This window comes from Scylla paramamosain, chromosome 14 (assembly GCF_035594125.1).
Source record: "Scylla paramamosain isolate STU-SP2022 chromosome 14, ASM3559412v1, whole genome shotgun sequence".
NCBI lineage: Eukaryota > Metazoa > Arthropoda > Malacostraca > Decapoda > Portunidae > Scylla > Scylla paramamosain.
Genome location: NC_087164.1, coordinates 2476045 through 2481005, shown reverse-complemented (window position 1 = coordinate 2481005; position 4961 = coordinate 2476045). Strand labels below are relative to the sequence as shown.

At 54.6% G+C, this 4961-nt stretch overlaps 1 non-coding gene across 1 annotated transcript; it reads right to left on the bottom strand.

Annotated features, from left to right (window-relative positions):
- Positions 1–790: 790 nt before the first annotated feature.
- Positions 791–2683, bottom strand: LOC135107149 (small subunit ribosomal RNA). The gene has a single exon (XR_010271637.1). It is a non-coding gene; the product is annotated as a small subunit ribosomal RNA (ribosomal RNA).
- Between the last annotated feature and the right edge of the window lie 2278 nt (positions 2684–4961).

The window sequence follows — 4961 nt, the reverse complement described above, 5'->3', positions numbered from 1 at the left end:
CCGCAGCACGGGGGGCGATCGGGGTTAGTAGAAGAGGAGTGGGCCTCGCGGCAGGACCCACCACCAACTTCTCCTCCGACCGTCATCGTCGCCGTTATCGGAATTAACCAGCGGGCTCACCTAGCCACTACTACGGCGACGATGGGGGCACCAAACGCCGGTTGGGACGAGTGGTGCCTTCCCTCCCGCAGCACGGGAGGCGATCGGGGTTAGTAGAAGAGGAGTGGGCCTCGCGGCGGGACCCACCACCAACTTCTCCTCCGACCGTCATCGTCGCCGTTATCGGAATTAACCAGCGGGCTCACCTAGCCACTACTACGGCGACGATGGAGGCACCAAACGCCGGGGACGAGTGGTGCCTTCCCTCCCGCAGCACGGGAGGCGATCGGGGTTAGTAGAAGAGGAGTGGGCCTCGCGGCGGGACCCACCACCAACTTCTCCTCCGACCGTCATCGTCGCCGTTATCGGAATTAACCAGCGGGCTCACCTAGCCACTACTACGGCGACGACGGAGGCACCAAACGCCGTGGTTTCCCGTGGGCGTGGTGTGTAAGTAAGAACAGTTGGTCTACCCCACGCTCCGGCACGGAGCGCGGGGAGAAGAAGCGGAAAAAGAAAGGTTTCCCTCTCTCTTTCCTTTTTTTTTTTTTTTTTTTTTTGGGCGGGCAGGGCACCACCTTTTGCCCCGCCAACAGGTCAACGGCTCGCTGCTTGAGCGAACCGCGACCACCCATTATTTGTATTAGCTCTATTTTGAGTGTGTGGTTCGCCTTCAAAACCAACAACACGTTAATGATCCTTCCGCAGGTTCACCTACGGAAACCTTGTTACGACTTTTACTTCCTCTAAATGATCAAGTTTGGACATCTTTCCGTCAGCTCGAGGCGCCGAAAGAGCCCAGCGGCGGCAGCAGAACTGACCGCGACGCAGGCCCGGCATCCAAGAGCGCCAGTCCGAAGGCCTCACTAAATCATTCAATCGGTAGTAGCGACGGGCGGTGTGTACAAAGGGCAGGGACGTAATCAACGCAAGCTCATGACTTGCGCTTACTGGGAATTCCTCGTTCATGGGAGACAATTGCAAACCCCAATCCCTATCATGAAAGGATTTCAACGGGTTACCCGCTCCTCTCGGAGGGGGAGGACACGTTGATCCCTTCAGTGTAGCGCGCGTGCGGCCCAGAACATCTAAGGGCATCACAGACCTGTTATTGCTCAATCTCGTGCGGCTAGAATTGCCGCTTATCCCTCTAAGAAGAAGCTGCGAACTGGACACCAATTGCTGGAGATCCGTCGACTAGTTAGTAGGCCAGAGTCTCGTTCGTTATCGGAATTAACCAGACAAATCGCTCCACCAACTAAGAACGGCCATGCACCACCACCCACCGAATCGAGAAAGAGCTCTCAATCTGTCAATCCTTCCGGTGTCTGGGCCTGGTGAGGTTCCCCGTGTTGAGTCAAATTAAGCCGCAGGCTCCACTCCTGGTGGTGCCCTTCCGTCAATTCCTTTAAGTTTCAGCTTTGCAACCATACTTCCCCCGGAACCCAAAGACTTTGGTTTCCCGGAAGCTGCCCGCCGGGTCATGGGAATAACACCGGCGGATCGCTGGTCAGCATCGTTTATGGTTAGAACTAGGGCGGTATCTGATCGCCTTCGAACCTCTAACTTTCGTTCTTGATTAATGAAAACATCCTTGGCAAATGCTTTCGCAGTAGTTCGTCTTGCGACGGTCCAAGAATTTCACCTCTAGCGTCGCAATACGAATGCCCCCGCCTGTTCCTATTAGTCATTACCTCGGGTTCAGAAAACCGACAAAATAGAACCGAGGTCCTATTCCATTATTCCATGCATAGGCATTCAGGCCATCAGTGTAGCCTGCTTTGAGCACTCTAATTTTTTCAAAGTAAACTCTGCCGGCCACGCGGGACACCCGGTGAAGAGCACCCCGTGCGAGCCAGCGGGCTGTGTTACGGCTGTTCGGAGCGTGACAGTGTGCACCGGGCGGTGAACCGTCAGTCCAGAACTGAAATCCAACTACGAGCTTTTTAACCGCAACAACTTTAATATACGCTATTGGAGCTGGAATTACCGCGGCTGCTGGCACCAGACTTGCCCTCCAATGGGTCCTCGTTAAAGGATTTAAAGTGTACTCATTCCGATTGCGAGGCCTCGGATGAGTCTCGCATCGTTATTTTTCGTCACTACCTCCCCGTGCCGGGAGTGGGTAATTTGCGTGCCTGCTGCCTTCCTTAGATGTGGTAGCCGTTTCTCAGGCTCCCTCTCCGGAATCGAACCCTGATTCCCCGTTACCCGTTATAGCCATTGTAGGCGCATAGCCTACAATCGAAAGCTGATAAGGCAGACACTTGAAAGAGGCGGCGCCGGCACTGGAGGCCGTGCGCTCAGCCACAAGTTATTCAGATTCAACACGGTGGGGTTGGCGGACCGAGGCCCGACCGGTTTTGAACTAATAAAAGCGCTCTTCCCTTGCGGTCAGAGACGTGATGCATGTATTAGCTCTAGAATTACCACAGTTATCCAAGTAAGTGTGGGCTACAGATCCAATGAATCATAGCTGATTTAATGAGCCATTCGCGGTTTCACCTTAATTGGGCTTGTACTTAGACATGCATGGCTTAATCTTTGAGACAAGCATATGACTACTGGCAGGATCAACCAGGTAGTTTTGTTTATGGGTTTTGCTTTCTTTGGCCTTAGGTTAGGAAGAACGCCACCATCGTTCTCCTTTCTCTCTCTCTCTCACTCACTCACTTTGTTTGTCTGACACCTCTTGCATTTTGGTTTGGTTTGGTTTTTTTGCCTTGGTTCCGTGTTTGTTTGCTGGGCCGCCGCCATCATCACGATGACGGCCCCCTCTGACAATCTGTCAATCCCCTCATCATGATTATTCAATTTTGGTTTTTGCGCGCTCATCCAGAGAGCAGCAGCCCCTTCATCCATTGTGCACTGGAAATCGGTTGCTGCCTGCTACCACTACCCATCACGGCTCCTCCCTTCCTCTTCCCATCGGCTGCCGCAGACACAAGGGTAAGTTCACTTAAGCATCACTTAAGCCACGGCCCGTCAAGAGCCGCAGCAGCCCTGCGCTGACGACAGCCCGGACCTCGAGGCGCGCACAGTCGGAGCAGTGTGGAAACAACCAACAGTACCCATCGTCGGCGCCGCTCCTCGAGGCGGGGAATACTAACAACAGGAGGAAGAGGAGCCCTTGCTGGCCACAGACCAGGTGGTGGGGGTTGTCGCGCACGTCCCAACGGCCGCCGCAGACGCAAGGGTAAGTTCACTTAAGCATCACTTAAGCTACGGCCCGTCAAGAGCCGCAGCAGCCCTGCGCTGACGACAGCCCGACCTCGGGGCACGCACGGTCGAGGCAGTATGGACACGCCAACACTACCCACGGTCGGCGACCTTCCCCGAGGCGGGGACAAAAACAAGGAGGTGCACGTCCCAACGGCCGCCGCAGACGCAAGGGTAAGTTCACTTAAGCATCACTTAAGCTACGGCCCGTCAAGAGCCGCAGCAGCCCTGCGCTGACGACAGCCCGACCTCGGGGCACGCACGGTCGAGGCAGTATGGACACACCAACACTACCCACGGTCGGCGACCTTCCCCGAGGCGGGGACTACAACAACCACGCACACACACACACAGTCCGGCAACACCGAGGCCAGAAGACAACGAGGCCAAGCACGAACGCCGTCGTGACGAGGCAACGAGGTCTCTCTCTCTCCCAACGGCCGCCGCAGACGCAAGGGTAAGTTCACTTAAGCATCACTTAAGCCACGGCCCGTCAAGAGCCGCAGCAGCCCTGCGCTGACGACAGCCCGACCTCGGGGCACGCACGGTCGAGGCAGTATGGACACACCAACACTACCCACGGTCGGCGAAGCTCCCCGAGGCGGGGAACAACAGACACGAGTAGTATAGTAGCAGCGGAGCCGCCGTCGTAGCCTTGACGACGACGGCTGCTGCGAGATTACCCAGAAACAACATGACTCGGTGGAAGGTGGCTTGAAGCCACCCCCACCAGCCAGCCGTAGCCTAGACGGCATGCTGCTGCTGCTCCTTTCCACTTTCAATTCCATTGCCATGACTTTCTGACACTCAAAAGTGTAGTAAGAGAGCCACCAGGAAATCGCGAAGCGTCGGACCCCAAAGGTCTGTCGACGCCGCGTCCCTTCTCAACTTAAAAAAAAAAATAAAGGAGGTCATCTCTCCTTTGTGGATACTTGCTGCGCCCTCCCGCAGCGAAGCATCGTTAGAGCTGTTTTTGATTTTTTTTTTTTTTTTTCTGGCAGGGTACCAGGTAAGGTAACACATTGAACACCACTGGCTTGCTTGCTTGCTCGTTTCTTTCTCTCTCTCTGTCTGTGTCTCTCTCTCTCTCTCTCTCTTCCGTGTGCCCCTTCCACGGAGACGAGCTCGCAGCAAAGCACCATTTTAAATCCTTCATTGTGAAGTTCATTCACTACTCATTTGTTGGTACTTGCTGCGCCCAGCTCTTGCTCGTCGTCTCTTATTTTTTATTCATACAAGTAGTCATTTTATCTTCCGTGTGCCCCTTCCACGGAGACGAGCTCGCAGCAAAGCACCATTTTAAATCCTTCATTGTGAAGTTCATTCACTACTCATTTGTTGTTGGTACTTGCTGCGCCCAGCTCTTGCTCGTCGTCTCTTATTTTTTATTCATACAAGTAAGTCATTTTATCTTCCGTGTGCCCCTTCCACGGAGACGAGCCGCAGCAGAAACAAGCCAGGCATATCGCCGTGTTCCTCCTTGGCACCAGGCAATAACTCTCATTGCACACAGTCATTGCCCCGCAGGCTGCTGCTACTACCACGTGCTGCTGCTGCCCTCAAGCTTGTCCCGCCCCTTAACAAGCGGCAGCAGCAGCAGCTGCAGCAAAGCGTCATAGCCCGCTAAAAAAACAGCGTGAGGT